The sequence below is a fragment of the Protopterus annectens genome, chromosome 14.part0 (genome assembly GCF_019279795.1).
Source record: "Protopterus annectens isolate FY-2018-M chromosome 14.part0, PAN1.0, whole genome shotgun sequence".
In the NCBI taxonomy this organism is placed as follows: domain Eukaryota; kingdom Metazoa; phylum Chordata; order Ceratodontiformes; family Protopteridae; genus Protopterus; species Protopterus annectens.
In genome coordinates, this window is record NC_056748.1 from 782493256 (window position 1) to 782511761 (window position 18506).

Sequence of the window (18506 nt, forward strand, 5' to 3'; positions counted from 1 at the left end):
TTTTTTCACCCTGATTTGGACATTTGTGGCTGTGAGTAGTTTAGCGATCATTGGCGTTCTGTGACCGCTGCTTGGTTTTTTGTGACTGAACTGAACGCTTGGTTTCTGTTGTTGTCGATGGAATCTACTCACAATTCTCCAGGGGGAATTTCCCTGTTACAATGTAACGAAATATTGGAACTTCGATCGGAAGTCTCATCTTTGAGGGGTGAAGTTGGCAAACTACTCAGTTTGCTTAATACAATGGTGTCTTCTAAAAAGGAAGTGATGAATGACGAACTGGGAGATAGAACGGAAGGGAACAACAATTCGTTTAGTGATGTTCTAATACGATCTGGACAGGCTAATAGTCGGGTAGACAAACCCACACCATCCAAACCAAATGTCGGTTTGACAACATCATCACCAGGGATCACCAACGGGCAGATTATTAGGTCTAGACATCAGGAAGGTATTGATTTGCCGGTCATATCGGATTGGACGAAGCATATTCACAGTAAAACAGCTGGCACGGATTTCACATTTGATTTTTCATTCGGAAACTTCACCGAAGAAGCAATGAGGATTGGTACGAAGCCCAAACACAGTCAACCTATTAGGACTTATGCACAGGTTAACACAGATGGATGCAGCAACAAAGGTACTGAACTTATTAATACTAAAAATGATTCTTATAAACGTGCGACTACGCGTAAAACCAAAAAAGACTTTGTTTTGAAAGATTTTTTTCAGTACTGAATGTGCATTTGACAATTTGTATGAAGGACAGTTCAATGGGAACTCTAATGCTTATAAAGTCACGGGAACTTTAAAAGATATGATATATGAGTTTGGAAAAAAACTGAATGTTATTAATTCTATCAAATTAGACAATGCATATTTATCTCATTGTATCCATTTGAATATGGTTCCAATGGGCTTACGGTTTTTTAAAATACCGATGGGCATTGACCTAACCGGTGAGGTGAAATGTGACTTTAATAAGTTATTTGATTCATTTGGAATAGAGTACATGAAGCTTTTGATTCAACATAATGACATGAAGTTATGTAGAATTATTAGTGAAGTGAAAAAGATGAATGAAATCATTTTAAAGGACCTTATGTTTGAAAATTGGGAAACATTATATTTCAAGCAATTTGAACTTGCAGAATCTAGGACAAAAAAAGCCTTTGAAAGAAAATGTAAGAAATTAAGGAGGGACAATGAACGATACAGTTCAGGTAGAGTGTACAATTGGGGGAGGGGAGAGATATACTATGACTCTGAGATTATACATAGTACACCTCCTCCTGACAAGGGAAATTTTCATTATGCACAAACAAGAGGGAGGAACTACAAGTGGACAAAGGGGGAGATGTGGAGAAGGAAGAACAACCAACCACAAGCAAAATGGTAATTGATACAATTGACAGTACAGTCAAACATAACACTTATGCATGTGATTTTGACACTCAGATTGTGCAGGAAGGTGCAGTTTATAGTTACAATAACTTCAAAATTTTTAATTATACTGAGCTGGATTTGGACAGAGCACACTTCAGTTTGCTTTCTAGGGGGATGAAATTTGTTCCCACTACACGTTTCCATGTAGTCGACTGTTTGTGTGAAACCAAAAAGTTTACTAGGAAGTTAAATCTAGCATTAATGTACAAAGATAAAAAGGAATGTAATGTCGTTAAGCAAAAAGTTCTTAAAAAGAAAAGTAGCTTTGTACCTATAATGAATCCCAGTGTTCAGATGTACGACAAAATGATCACTAGAGAGATATACCAGTTTAATAAGAAAAACAGGAGACGGAATGTTAAAAGTAATTTAACAAGGGATGAAATTAGAGTTTTAGAGGAACTTAGAACAAATGCCAATATTAGAGTTATGAAACCCGATAAGGGAGGGGGCATCGTGATCTATGACACATTGGAATACTCTTCCAGGATACATGACATTTTACATGGGTCAGGTAATTATGTAACAATGTCAATGAATGAAATTAACATTTCTTACAGAAGAATTGACATGTTCCTGGAAGAGTTTTTGTTAGATAGGAGGATCACTGAGGATTTATATAATTATTTAAAGGTAGAACATCCCTATATGGCGACAATTGTGGGAATTCCCAAGGTCCACAAGAACGTAACAAATCCTCCTTTTAGACCAATAATATCTGGTAGTAGGTCTAAAACTTTTCCTATAGGAGCAGCAGTGGACTTTATGTTAAAACCTATTTATGGGAAAATTAAACATCTAGTAAAAGATTCATGGGAGTTTTTGTCGAAATATCCAACTGACATTGGGAGTACTAACTTATTATTCGCATCAATTGATGTGATTGACCTTTTTACATGCATTCCATTGATTCAAGGATTGGAGGCCTTCATGAACAGCATTCAGAAACATAGTAATCTAGACTGGGACAAGATATGTTTAATCACTGAACTAATGTCCATAGTGTTGGAAAATAATTTTATATATTTTGAAGGCGAGGTGTTTAAACAGATTAATGGAGTTGCTATGGGGGCAGCATGTGCCCCCATATATGCGAATTTAGTAATGTTGGACTGGGAAGAGAAGACTATCTTTGAAAGTGATTACATTGAGCACATACAATATTATTCTAGGTTCCTTGATGACATATACATTTTGTGGAAAGGAGACCAAGATTCCTTCAAAAACTTTTTGGACTATATTAATATGAGTAGTGATTATTTGAACTTCACCTCTGAAAGTAATACTATGGGGGTAGCGTATTTAGATACTATGATTTCTATGGAAGGTAGCAGCTTTAAGTCAAGAATACACAGAAAAGCTACCTTCTTCAACTCTTATTTAGATTTTAACAGCAACCACCCTAGGTATTTGAAATATAACATATATAAAGAGCACTGTATCAGAGCCCTTAGAATGACATCCAGACATGACGACATGTTAGATGAAATTGGTTATATCACTAAGTTATTTGAAGAAAGGGGATACAATAGAAAAATGATGTATGACGTCAACACATACGTCATCAGTGAATGGGGGAAAAATACGTACCTTTATTAGGAACAAACCGTAACACAGATTATGGTATGAAGGACTCAAGTAGGGGAATTATTGATGATAAATCCTGTGGTAGAGTATGCATATTAGAATATGGTCCCCATATTAATTGTATCAAAGAAATTTTAACTAGGAATTGGCACATTCTTTTGACCGACCAAGAAAAAATAGACATTTTAGGGATCAAGCCTAAATTTGTCTATAAAATGGGGAGTAATCTCAAAAGAATACTGGAGTATGGGTTTGGAGCAGAAGGTAAGGGGGCAAGTACGCATACCTCAAAATGTGGGGCATGCCATCAATGCTTTGCTATAAATGAAGAGGCTGAAATTATATTGCAGAACATTAATAAAACTAAAATTAAATTTAAACAAGGTACTTGTAATACTAAAATGATAGTTTACATGGCGAAATGCATGATATGCCCTTCATTTTACATAGGGAAGACTGAGAGGAATTTCAAGAAAAGAATATATTCACATAGTATAAAAACTAAAGACCCCAAAAATGCTTTATACAAACATATTTGTAGCCAAGGAGATGACCATTTTTTTAGATTTGCCATCTTAGAAAATGTATTAAACAACCCTAGGGGTGGGAACACCAAGAACATACTTGGGCATAGGGAGATGTGTTGGCAACTATTAACTGAAGCTATGATACCATCAGGGTTAAATGACTACATTTCTATTAAACCAATGTTGGAAATGTCAAGGTGATGTATTGACCTTATATTTCATTAACTACAAATTCCATTTATTAACTGGATATAAATTTCATTATTTTTAACCTTCATTCATTTATTTGATGTATTTTACACAAGGAAGAGGATTGTTATATATATTTTTTATATTTTTATTACTATTTTGTATGATTAAGTGTATTTTAGTATATTTTGCATGATACAGCTTTAAGTATGTGTAATTAAATATTTTTGGCGCCAAAGATGCGTATTTAAATGGAAGTGATTAGTTTAGTTTGTTCTGATGAAGCCCACGATATGTGGGTGAAAGCGCTTAACATTTTACTGCATAAAGAACTATTTTAAACTACTTGTGGAGTTCGGACAACTTTTTTTCACCCTGATTTGGACATTTGTGGCTGTGAGTAGTTTAGCGATCATTGGCATTCTGTGACCGCTGCTTGGTTTTTTGTGACTGAACTGAACGCTTGGTTTGTTGCTGTCCTTATTAAAGGCTCACCTTATTTACCATTTTTCTGCAGTGTGTTTACATGTGTGAATGTGTGTAATTATTTCTAGTAACAAGGCACTCTAATGCATTTTTTTTTCTATAAACCATTTTCCAAGTGCAGATGCTAAGCACAAATTAAGAGTTGTCCACTGAAATGTACCACACTACACAAATCCTTTAGGGGTTGGGGTTAGCATAGTGGTTAAGGTGTTCACCATTAAAAGAGAAATTGCTAAGCTTAAAATGGCTCACAAGGATGGCTAGCTTAGTACTAACCTATAAACCTCCATTTACCTGATGCATGACACAAAAAACTAACCTGAATTCATCAATGTCAACCATTGGCCTGTTAAGCTAGGCAATGTAGTATTGTATTTGGTTCAATCAGTCACATGTTTTGTCTGCCTCTATACTCACAAAGAATACTGTTTATTGTCTGTAGGTGTAGTACAGTTATACAGTTTGCTATATATTGTCTAGTATAAACTGCCTAAGTGCAATGAACATAACAAAGGTTACTTCGGTACAGAATTAATATTGCCTCATTTTGATCACAGATCGGTGATGACTTTGCCATCAGTTGTCCATGCAGTAATAGGATATTAGACCATGTCCAGAGTCACACAGTATTGGGGATACCAGACCATATCCCATGCCACATACAATGACCTTTTGCCAAGTTTGAAAGGACTTAGAAGATTTGTAATTCGTCCGTGTAATATACACCAAAAGATGAAAGGTTAATAGCAGCAGCCTGGGATAGTAAACTAAGTAAACATTGGTTTACAATAGCCATTGAACATGTGGGAAAAAGAGACACATGTAGGTTCTGTAAAAAAGAACTGGAAACAGTCACACATCTTGTTGCTGGGAGTGATACACTCATGGCAGAGGGCCTGTCTGCTAAAAGGCACAATAATGTGGCAAGTTGTGCTGGTGATTGTGCAAATACTTCATGAGAAGCATTGAAAACATGGACTACAAAGCATTATAGAGAATGGTGAAATGTCATGCCTCTTAATTTGTAAGCACAAGAAACCTGGACAAAGCCAAAAATAATGGGGGGGGGGGCAACGGCCCAAAAATAAAGACCATTTTTAAATATTGTTCAAAAAAACTTAGAAAGTTAATCTACGGAAAGGTTTTGCATTAGCTAGCATATGGATGGATATGAAGTCTGAAACTCAAATGTGTTAGTATTTACTGACATCAGTCCTCAATGATTTTCCTGAAAAACAAACATTTTATGAGGGACAGACCAAAAAAAGGGTTAGAAATCTGGACTGGACATTCTACAAAACTCTGACAGTTGAGAGATGTATATTACATGGGATCACCCATTATCAACAGTTCAAAAATAAATGCAGAATGCCAGATATAGTAGCCCTTGCAAGAAAAGACAAAAGTAGCACTGATCTTTGAAATCACTACACCTAGTGATTTGCAGTATCTTATGTACAGAGATGCACAAATTCATAAAATATCAGGATTTGCAGGCAAAAGTGAGAGCAATGTGGAAGAAAGATACCCAGACAGTTCCAAAAGAATCTGCAGTCATACTTAGATATGCGATCAATACATGTAACTCTGTATGAATTGTAGGAGGAGTCAATTCTGGGCAGATTGTGGTGTGGCAAAGTAAACTTTTGGCTAGCCTCAAAGATAGAAACCATACTAATTTCATTAACTTCTATTACAGCCTGACTTAGGAACGGGGTCCATTCCCATCATGGAATTAGAAACCAAAAACAATTGGAGAAATGAAACCATGAGAAGATATCAGACCATGTCCTGTTTTACAGAGTGTGAAGAATTCAGACCCCATGCCAGAGTCACATACATTGTGAAGATACAAGATCATGTCTAGTGTCACTCAGTGTGAAGATACCAGACCAGGTCCAGTGTCACATACAGTGAGAAGAAACCAGACCACGTCCTGTGACACTCAATGTGAAGGTACCAGACCATGTCCTGCATCACTCATTATGAAGTACCAAACCAGGTTCTGTGTCACATACAGTGAGAAGAAACCCATGTCCTGTGTCACTCACTGTGTACATACCAGATCATGCCCAGTGTCATATACATTGAAAAGAAACTAGACCATGTCCTGTGTCACTTAGTGTGAAGATAGCAGATCATGCCCAGTGTCACTTTGTGTGATGATACAAAACCACGTCCTGTGTTACTTTGTGTGAAGACACCAGACCATGTCCTGGGTCACATATAATGCTTCATAGCATTTTTGTTCTGCCACACCTCTGTCTCCTATCAATATTACATGGAAGCAATACACATCTCCAAAGTCTCTTCAAACTCATCAAAAGGCTGGTGATTTCTAAATACATCTGTTGTCCTCAAACCTATACATGAAATTAGAAAATCTGCATCTCATATGTTGATACTGCAATGACCACAGTTCAGAATGGAGTAAACAACATAGGAACTAGTAATTACAGAACAAATCTTTTTTTTTAATTGGAAAACAAATCTCATTTAAAATGTGAGATTATGAGGACAGCCTGGGGATGTGGAACACTTCTTCTGACAGGGAACATTAAAGATACCTGCTCCTGAGTATAGCACTGGGGAGATTTCAATTCTTTATAGCACAAGACACTTTTTATTTAACCTTTTAACTGGGCAAGCTGAAGGCAGGGCTGCCCTTATGCATAGGTGAACTAGGCAGGTGCCCAGGGCACCATTCATCTAAGGGCCCACTGTCTATGTTTATTTGTTTTTAGAGGATCGAAACATATTGTTTAATTGTTCTTAAAAAGCAATACATACATATCTTAAAAAGCAATACATACATACATTCATAAATAAATAATGTGCTTGTGATGTGACCACATCCAGGGAGGAGATGCTCCACTTGACATGAACATTAATGTCAAGTTAAGTCATGAACATTGTGAAAGCAAGAAGAAGAGACCATGTGCGATGTTCAAATGTAGGTGCATGAACCTGTGGCCCTCATTGAGAAATGAGGATTTGCTTCGACATGATGGACGTTTCAATAAAAATTTGTTACTAATGTCTGGCTCTACTGATACCGTGTAATATTCATTGGGTGGCTATATTTTTCAGCAGAACCAGATGAGGGAGAAGTGCAGAATAATGAGACAAAAAAGCAGGAACATTCTGCAGCATTCTAGACAGTTAGGAATAAAAGGAATGGTGGTAAGTGAAGATTTTAGTAGTAAAGTAACTAAATATTTTAAATGATACTGGTAGTGATCAGAAAGATAATTGGGAGATATCTCTCTGGCTTTGTGATTTATGAAACAACCTGGCATACCTCAGTATGTGACAACTTATTTGTATGTAGTAATTTACGAAAAATATTATTGCATAACAATCAGATATCATGGCAATATCTGCCGAGTGAGGTTTGGGTTGGCTGCTAGATGAAAGTAATTGAGACTCCCTTATGTTTTTGCTCAGTTTGTTCAAGTTAAGTAGTCACTATATGGCTTTGTAGGACTAGTGTGCTTTTGTGAGAAATAACATGGACCACTTAACTGGACACCAGTGTAGATATAATTGCTGGGGCTATCTGTGGAGGAAAATAAACTATCTGTTGTTGTTTGCTTATTATTCTGGCTTTGCAGGACTAGTGTGCATTTGTGAAAATAATTGTGACTATTTAACTGGACATCAGAGTAGGTATAATTACTGGGTCTGCCTGTGGAAGAAAAGAACTAGCTAGCTGATGTTGTTTGCTTATTATTATAGCTTTATATATATTTGACAGCAAATACGTTCTATTTGTTTTTTCAGTTTTGTCCAAGTATAACATCGGAGGGGTACACAGAAGGCAGTTGTCTTTTGCAGGTAGGGGTGAGAAAGTATGGTGTGCATACAAATGACAGCAGTGACTTTAAATATATGATTGTGGCCATTTGTCACTTTATTTTCATCTCAATTTAACACCAGATGGAAATAGACAGTGACTATTGTTTTTAAGGTGCCACAGGGAGGCAGGTAGTATTTCCAGATATGACTTATGCATCATCACAAGCATTTGTCTTCTCCGTTTATTGTACACTGGTATTTGGTTAACTTTGATCATTAAGCCTTGAATTTCTTTCCGTATGTATGACTTTTTAATTCAGGTCATCATCGAATCCATCTCAGAGCATCTATAATCCCATGGATTCAGGTGACTAGAGGTCTCTAGACCCCAGCCTAATTTCGTTATTATAGTGGAGTCTAAGTCAGAGTATGTTGAAAGGATTCAGGGAAAACCAAAGCTGAAAAGCAAGACTTCCATTAATCGGGATTTGTATTCAGGCCATCATTGAATAAAAGGGTTGTTTATTAAAAAAAAAATGTAAAATGCACCTCAAAACATTTAGGACCCCAAAACCTGCCTTATTTCCACCAGAGATATTTATTGGTCAGTTTTATTGTGTTGAAAGGAATTAGGGGAAAAAAAAAGTTGACAAGCAAGACTTCTATTAATCGTGATTTTTATTCAGGCCATCATTGACTAAAAGGGTTGTTTATAACAAAAACCAAATGTAAAATGCACATCAGAGCATGTAGGGCCACCAGAATCCTGGCTTAATGCTTTCACCACAGATATTTCTTGGTCAGTTTTTTTGTGTTCAAAGGAATCGGGGGGGGGGGGTGGCAAAGTTGAAGAGCAAGACTGCATTTTTTTTCTTATTTATAATTTTTTTTTGTTCAGGCCATCATTATATGAAAAAAGTTGTTTTAAAATGTATTTACTTATTTATTTGACATTTGTTGACCAATATAGTCTGACTGAGCAAAAACCCTTTTTCAGCAGAGGCCCTGGGAAAAAAGCTACACAGTACAAATGATAAAGACAAATTACAAGACTGAAATAAAATACAGTAACATATATAGAATATACACATATATAATGATTAGGCAGTTGAATATAATACTACCAGTAAGAGAAAAATAGCGACAGATACATTTACACTAAGTAATAGTTGTAGAATTAGGTAATAATTAAAAGCTGGCAAGAAAAAAAGCGCATTAGGGTTGTTATTAGTAGACAGCTGTACAATACAAGGCAGTTTATTTTATAACCTACAGTAGGTGAAGAAGTTAAGCATAAAAAATAAACTAGATTGTAAAAATTAGGTAGGAGGGTTCCAGAACTTGGAAGTAAGGAGAGGGGACAGTAGCAGATGACAGTCGTCATAGTAAGGAAGTTGGTTAAGAAAAGAGAGTTAGAGGGAAGGGTGGAATAGGAAGAGAAGGGAAGGGATGAATTGAGAGGGTAGTGAAGGATGATTACAGTGACAGATCCAAGTGCTGTTAAGTTACTTTTTTAGAGTTTTCTTGAATTCATGAATGTGGATAATATCTCTGAGGGTCAAGGGGAGCTTGTTCCATGAAAGAGCGGGATAGCTGTTATAGAGATTCTGTCCAATAGATCTTTTAGGTTTGTGAACCTGTAAGGGACATTGGTCAGAGGTTCTGAGGGATCGAGGGAGGTTATAGAGGGAGGCAAGTGAGGAGATGTTGGGGCAGTAGGAGAGCTTGTTCAGGATAGAATGGATGATGAGCAGTTGAGAAAATAAGAGTTGGTTAGGAAACTCTAGCCAGCTGAGTATCTTGTAGAGTGTGACAGTGGTGTGATTTAGTAGGCAGATTAGTTACAAATCTAGCAACTTTGTCTGTGGTTTTGAGTTTGAAAAGCGGTGAGGACTGTAAGTTACTTAAGATTTGCAAGCTGTAAAAGAGGTTAGGGAGAAGGTATGTTTGGGCAAGTGTGATCCCTGAAGATGGATATAAGGAACCTTTTGTTTCTCTACAGTAGGCCTAACTTTTGGTGGGTTTTCATGATACAGTTAAGTACATGGAGGTCAAATTTAAGATGGTCATCTATTACTGTACCAAGGAGCTTAGTTGTAGGTTTCAGCTATAATATAATGTTGTTCAGGGAAGAGATGGTGAATGAGAATTTAATATGGTAGAGGGATGTTGGGAGGAAGAGAAGAAGTTTTGTCTTTTTATGGTTAAGTGTGAGTCAGTTGTTAGTAAGCCATGGTTCAAGGAGGTTAAAAGATGTTTGTGTCAGAGTGAGCAGGTCAGCAGGGTTGTCAGCAATGGATATGATTGCGGAATCATCTCCATACTGTATGAGGGATGAGTGAGGACAGGATGTGTGATGTTGGCTAGTAAAGATGTTAAATAGAAGGAGGCCTAAAATTGAGCCTTGTGGGACACCCATTTTGATGGGTAGAAAGGGAGATAAGAGCAGAGAACCATTTTACGGGTTGCTGTCTGTTGGTGAGGTAGGTGCTGAACCAAGAAATAGTTGCCGAGGAGAGGTTGAGTTGCTAGAGTTTAGAGAGGAGGATGGAGTGAGAGACAGTGTCAAAGGCTTTGAAGAGATCTAAAAAGAGGCAGGACACTAGTTTATTCTTGTCTCTGACTAGAAAGATGGGGTTAATAAAGGAAATAAATGCAGTAGTGGTGCTGTGGTGGGGGAGTAAGTCATACTGGGTAGGGATGATCCGGTTTTCTTGAGTGAGATAAATCAAGAGTTGTTTATGCACATAATGCTCAAGAAGGTTAGAGAGGGGAGAAAGTATGGCAATGGGTCGATAATTAGAGAGCTCAACAGAATTTCCACCTTTGTGGAAAGGACGGTATGGAATTTTTTCCAGAGGGTAGGGACAGTGGATTTGCTGACTGAGAGGTTTATGATGATGATGATGGAGATGGCATATGCTATTGAGTTAGCAGCAGCCTTTAGGAAGAAAGGTGAGAGGTTATCAGCTGATGGGGAACATTGTTTAAGTTTGAGAAGAAGCTTTTTAATGTAGCTGGTTGCAATGGGATGAAGTGAGAATGATCAGGGGGGGGGGGGGGGAGTGTGAGGTGAGAGGCTGGTAGGGTTGGAGTTCTGTATGAGTGAGTTTGCTGATGGTATCTATAACATATGAATTGAAAATAGATGCAGTTTTTTTTGGGGGGTATATTAATGGGGATAGGGGTTGGGAGTAGAGGGATTTCTTGGGTGGAGAATTTGGTAGACAGTATTCCAGAATTTGGGGGGATTCAGGGTTCTGTAGATTGGGGTGAGTGGTGGGGTGACATATCAATATGTATGTGTATTTTGGTTAGATTTCGGAGTTCCCTATATTTTTGGTAGTGAGTAAGAGGTTTGGACTTAGTCCAGAGTTTCCAGGCAGAATATCTGTTTTGAATTAGAGACCAAGTAGAGTTGGTGAACCATGGGGAACACTGTGATTTGACTCTGACAATTCTGGAAGGGGCAATGGAGTCCAGTGTATTTAGGAAGATGGAGTTGAACTGAAGAATAGGTTCATCAAGAAGGAAGGATACAAGCAAAGTCCAATCAATAGCAGTGAAACAATTATTAAATTATGCAGGTGAGTTTCACACATTTGGATAAATCACAGAGGTCAAACCCAACCGAAGGGTGCAATGGAAAAGCTTCACCCTGAGGAAACCACCTTCTTGCTGTTATATAAAAGCTTGAGGAAACCACCTTCTTGATTGTGGTATTTCCCTTGCCAGGTAAAGTAAAAAAAAATGTAAAATGCACCACAGAGTATCTAGAATCCCCATTGCTTCTAAGGCCCTTGTGGCCAACAGACCTCCAGCTCTATACAGTTATTTCCACCCAATAGTTAAAATGTAGTGCTTGTCAGTTAGGGAGGATTAGGGATGCAAAACAATGCTGAAAAGCAAAACTGAATTTGTTCCATTAACCCTGAGTTTGGTTCAAGCCATAATTGGATATATAAAAAAAAAAAAAAAAAGATAGTTAAAAATGTAAAATGCACCTCAGAAAAAAGTGTTTACAACTCCCCATGGCTTTTTGCAGTCGACAAACCCCAGCATAATGCAGTTGTTTCCTATATATTAATACAGGAGCACAAATGCCTTCTTAAAATATGGTGGATGAATGAATAAATGTAGTTAAAAACTGAAGAGTAAGACAAAGTGAAAAAAGGAAGAAGAAAAAAACTAGTGCGGATGGTGTATTTAGGCTAGGATGGGGAGACACCCAAAGTAGTATGCACGTGTGTGTGTGTGTGTGTGTGTGTGTGTGTGTGTGTGTGTGTGTGTGTGTGTGTGTGTGTGTGTGTGTGTGTGTACATGTATGTGTGTTTAGCCATGGGCAGCGGGGTAGGGGGGGCTGCAGTGGAATACTTAGGGTATAAGGGGGTCTACAGACCTTTCTGCCAAAGCACATTTAGACTAGAATTTTTGAAAGATAATATTCATAATAAGGTACAGATGAGATGGATGAACTATAACATATAATGCAAGAGAGCATTTTACTCATTTTGGTTAGCAGGGTGGGTAGGTTAAAAGGAATGTTACTGCTACCGATTGGAAACAGCTGCAAAGTGTTTACTGCTTTGCGTGTCATTATGGTGTTAAGACACCACCAAAAGCAGCAAAGTAAAAAATGAGGAAACTTAGTAATTCTACAAATGCTCATGATTCTGGAAACAGCACCGATGCATTTAAATTGTGTTAAACACTATATGCTAACTTTAGTGTATTATATCTTTAAAATTTCCATTTACAAAACTGTACATCTGCTTTTACATCTTGGATGGCATTTGCAAGCCAAAATGTGTAGATTTCTCCTTGATGAATTAAGAAATAATAAGAAAGCTGGTAATAAAAAAACCTCAGAATTCTGCTACACAGTAGGTACAGCAATTTCTCCTTATAAGTAAGGTGGCTTACAAGGAAAGGCATTGAGACCTGCATTTACTGCAGTGGAACATTAAAGGGCCTGAATTTCCTTACAGAGGTTGATTAGTTTCCTGCATTCCCTGCACTAGTTGTAGTTTGACTATGAATTGCAATTGGACACGTTTTGCTTTTCTTTTTTCAGCATGTGTGTTAATGTGGATGTATGATGTACAACTTTATATTTCTAAGTACTCTACATTTGGCTGCCTCTGGTATTATTTAATGACTTCGTTAGTAGACTTTTGTTTGTGCTGGTTTAACACATCATTTCTGACATTCATTTTTTTTTAATTTTTATGTTCTGTTTGATAACTAAAGACAAACACTGGTTGGGATCCGACATTAAAATAATACTAAAGTGTTAAGTTCATTATTTTTGATGAACAAAGGAGCTTCCTTATAATCTCTTAGATCTACCTCAGAACCCATTATGCAGTTGTGACTGAACATGTCAGGCTTGTATGTTCATTTTTTCTTCTTCTTCGTAATGTAGCTAAAGCATTTATTGGTTTCCAGACAAGGTAATCAAGCTAGCATCGAAAAGCACAAGTTATGTTCAAGCAGTTGCACAATTTCCTCCCAATTACATTTTCTAGAAGATCATCACTCAGGGACATTAGCTTTTGATTCAATTCTGACATGAGCATTTTGCAGAAAAAAAATTTTCATACACTACTGAGCATTCATTTTTGTCTGCAGTCTGGAGTAAAATATCAGTGAATAACTACTTCCATGTTAGACTACTGGGTTAGAAATCCTTTTCTGTTCACACGTTTCTTCAGGAATCCTTTAAAATTAACCAATAATTCAGCTTGTAGGCAAATCACTGACTTGTAACAAATTGCATAAATGGAAATGCAGCCAAAACAGGTCAACCAGAAATGCACTTGGAATATCATTTGGTACACTGCTGTGTGTGACGTGATGTAGTTTTAATCTGCAGATAATTAGGACACCTGATTGATTTCATCATGGAACTCTATGCTTTCACTGGAAAGGGCTAGATTTGATTATATAAAGATATTCTTCTCTGTAACTTATTTTTATAATACATAAAATACAAGTTGTTCACTGAAAAATATTCCTTACTGAAATATTTCTTTTACATTTTCAAATATTTAATATTTTTTATTGCATCTATTGTTTTTTCTAATGCATTTTAATAATTGTTCTTTCATTGCATCTGTTGTTTTTCCAGTATATTTTTTATTTACAATTCTAGCATCTCAGCAGATATTTTGTCCACTGTCTAATATTGATGTGCCTCATTCTGAAGAATTTGCCCAGTGTTTCCGTGTGCTTATTTTAGTTTTGTTAAAAAGGTAAATTTACCAAAACCAAGTAGTAGTAATGTCTAGGATGCACTTACAACAGCTCTGGATGGGTCTCTTGCTGAGACAGGAATCCCAGTACATGGAAGGGGGTACCAAGCAGTATGCAGTGCCACCTGGGTAATGAGTGACGTGCATGTGGTGAGTGTTCCCTAAGCAAACAGGGATCAGGCAAACAACTGATCACATAATCCTTCAAAGGGCTTCTCACTTATGGCTCATGATGTTTTGCTTTGATCTTTCTTCTCAACTGAAATCACCATCTATATTGGTATATTCACTAACATCGATGTATAGAAATAGTAATGCACATTAGATTAATTTCTGCCAGCTAGGGTGGAGCAACTGTCCTGGGTGCAAATTGTTGGGAGAGTATCCTGAACTCTCTTTAAAGCAATACTGGCTTTTAAAAGCTGGTATTGCATTTGAGGTCAAACCTGATTGCTGTAGCGCTTCGCATATGGTCTAAACTGTAGCAAACAGTTTGCTACAGTGTAAACATGGGGGGGGGAGCTAAAATCTGAGCTTTGCAGCACACTAGAAGAGCAGGACCAGTGCAGATAGAACTTCAATAAGTTGACTGCTTATAAATGTAATGAAGTGCTTTATTTTTTGCTCTTCACTTGAAGAGCTGAGGGTGTGGGACATTGGCTCATAGTACTGGCCCAGGGCACTGGTTGAACCAGTTATACTTCCGATTTCTGCATATCGAGCCTAACTAAGATAGAAAAATTCAAAACAAAGTCTTTCCTTTTTTAATTGGTAAATAAAAACTACCAGTAAAATAGTACTTTCATTCATATTTTGCCTGAATAGTGATTAGGGAGGGGATTTTTCATGAGAGAACATGTAGAGCTGAATTTAGAGGCAGCTGCAGTAGTCACCCACCTGCACATCATCTGACTTGTATGCTAACCATCACCTTGCCACTGCCCCTAACCTCAACTCTACATAATACCTTAAGAAAAAATAGAAAAAAAAAATTCCCCTAACAGTATTGGTATGCAAGCCACACACACACAAACACATACACATAACATTAAATATTTCTCCTTACCTAGCTTTTACTCTAAAACTCTAATCCAGGAATGTGGATGGATGCACTCGCACACATACACACCTTGTTAAACCTGCCCCCTTCTCTAGACATTACTACAAGCCTAACCCAAATGCCTCACAATCATTCCACTGCAGAAAATGCCAAAACTGTGCATCCAAAAGCTTTGGCATTAATAATAAGAAAAAAAAGCACCTTTGCATACGCATAGCTCCCACACCAGAGGGATGATTAGTGCTCAGAGCAGTGACATTTCCAGCAATCAAAAAGAAGTACCTCCAATCAGAAAACACAGATGCAAACTCTGTCAACTGAAAGCACAGTTGGCAATATTTAATATTTACTGTAACTGTGTGTGCATGTGGGGTGTTACTGTTAGATCTTCAACTTGATTTTTTCTTAAATGAAATAGGATCAAGGTTTAAACATTGAAGTCCTAGTTCATCAACCATTTATTTTTATGTGTATTTAGTTTAATGCTTGTTGCTCTGTATGTGGAATATAGCAATAACCCACGCCTGGGTGTGGGTAATGCTAAATTTACCCACGGTTGGCGTGGTTTGGTCCCGAGGGCGAAGCCCGAGGACCAAACAAAGCTAACCGTGGGGAAATTTAGCATTACCCACACCCAGAAGTGGGTTATTGCTATTATACCATGACATTATTTAAGAAAAGATACTATTACTTTTCTTAAATAATGGCATAGTATAATGCCTGTTTACTGCCCTTCCGCAGATGTCTGGCATCCGGCAGTTCTGATGTACTGCGCCTGCGCAGTACATCAGAGTTGGCAAAGCGGAGAAAGCAAGATCTCTGTTGCTTTTTTGTGTTAAGCTATGTTAAATGAGTTTAACATAGCGAGACAGTTTAAAATAAGCAACGGACATCTCCGTTGCTTATTTTAAACTGTCTCGCCATGTTAAACTCATTTAACATAGCGAACACTAAAAAGCAACGGAGATCTTGCTTTCTCCGTTGCTTTTAACACTGTCTCGCTATGTTAAATGGGTTTAGCATAGCGAGACAGCTTTAAAATAAGCAACGGAGATCTCCGTTGCTTATTTTAAAGCTGTCTCGCTATGTTAAACCCATTTAACATAGCGAGACAGTGTTTTAAAAAATCGAGTTATACTAATGGAAAAAAGTCCGGGCGACCGGACATTTTTCCATTAGTATAACTCGATTTACAACGGGCACGCTGGCCAATCAGCGTGCACGTTTTGGGGGGATCATGGTATAATAGTTTTTATTTTATATAATGCGTTAGAAATCCTCTAATGTTGCATACATACTATGCAATATGGTAAAGAACCTGACAGAAGAATATATATGAAGGTAAATATACCTCACTTATACCATCTCAAGTAATATGAAGCATATAATGAAGAACTACAGAGGAAGAAACTTTGTTAAAAGGAAGTGCTCAAAGCCCAGAGAATCAGGACATTTGCCTCTTGTGAGGGAAAGGCTTATTGCCTGGAGTATAGACTCTAGGTAAGTTTTGTTGATTATTGAAACTGTGAAGGACTGCAGATTAGACTGGAACAGAAAGATGCAAGTTTATTGAAGGGGTTGCAATGATTGGCCTGTGAACTTGAAAAGAAATCAAGCAGGCTGGAGTTTTAGACTTAATAAACTGGGAATTGTTTGGTAAACTACAACTGACAGAATTTGGGTTATAAGTTACTGAAACTGCTATTGTTATGAGCTGTCAAAATTAAACGTTTGTGTTTTTCTCATCAGTGTAAATAATGAACTTGCAGATTTTGTCACTATAATTAAACTCCACTAAACCACCATTAAACCCATATCTATCAGAATTGTAGCTATGCATCATGGTACCCTGTGCAGTTCATTCATCTGATGCCCCCTCAGCTCAAAAGAACCAGCAAAAGAAAAGTAGCAACTGACTTGCTATAGCTAAATACGGCATAAACGGTATTGAAACTCTTCAGCCTTAAAAAGCAAATGCAGTACCATCATTCACTTTTAAATGCTAGTACATGCATCACCACATAACTGGCATCTACCGATTGTGTCTTCCTAACAATTTGCACCCAGCATAACTTCCCCCTTTGCCATGCCTGAGCTATAACTCATATATGTATGTATATACAGTACTTGTATGTAATCTGTTGTGAAAAACTTGTAGTAGACTCCAAAAATACATTCTACTTGGTCCGAATATAGCTAAATAATTACCGTCTGATATTTGGTACCAAAACATGAGTTCAAATTAACTCAGGAAAAACATGCATGCTGAATTCACTTATTAAAGTCTCATCTCCGAACAAAATTATTTAACACAACTGACATAAAATTACATGGGAGTAATTATACATAAAGTCAGCTTTGATCAACACAGAGTATGTTGTATACAAAAAAAAATATCATATAAATGTATTAAAATCATGGAGTGAAGCCAATGCTTCTGTAGTCAGCCTGAAAGCTGAAATAGATCCAGTAGTGTAGATCCAGGGAATTCTTTGCTGCTGTCCTACTAGAAGAAACTTTGATTAAGGCCCAGATGCAAGAAGGAAAGAGTTTTTCCCATAAATAGATTTTTTTTTGTCTGAGCTACCTGGTAGAACAAACAATTCTTTGTCATATTGAAAATGTGCTAGGGAGAAGACAAACCTATAAGCACAGAGTGTCCTAAAGGAAAGCTACACAGTAGGGTACCAGAATCATAAAGAAAAGCAATAAATCAGCCTAGTGACTCAAAAGTTAATACTCTCCCACCCTGTTTTGTTGTTCATAAACCCAGTGTCTCTCTTGTTGTCTGTCCTTTATGTTAATTTGGTCATAAAACTTTATCCCTCCATCCCTTTTTCATTGACTGTTGTCATTAAGCACAAAAGTATAATTTTGTGAAGCCCTTCCATTTTAGTTATTTAAATACTTTTACTCTCCCATCGTTTTCCATAAAACCCTGAATATGGAGTGTACACCGAACCAACCAGTGTTGCTCTTTTACACTTAAGTGTCTCTTCACCTGCCCTTACTACAAATTATCTTTGGAAGCTCCTCCAAGCTTCATCTCATCTGCTCATGACAGCAAGCACTAGAAGGTCAAACTGGAAGTGTTTCCTCTTTGACTGCTAAAGCACGAGTTACCCACTCTTTTATATCTTTCTTCCTGCTTAGTCCACA

At 37.3% G+C, this 18506-nt stretch overlaps 1 protein-coding gene and 1 non-coding gene across 2 annotated transcripts in view; both read right to left on the bottom strand.

Moving 5' to 3' along the window:
• The window catches only part of PSD (pleckstrin and Sec7 domain containing), a 1472276-nt gene that overhangs the window by 801924 nt on the left and 651846 nt on the right, over window positions 1-18506 (bottom strand). The window lies entirely within an intron of this gene.
• LOC122789493 lies at window positions 11607-11777 on the bottom strand. Its single transcript, XR_006362820.1, has one exon. It is a non-coding gene; the product is annotated as a U1 spliceosomal RNA (small nuclear RNA).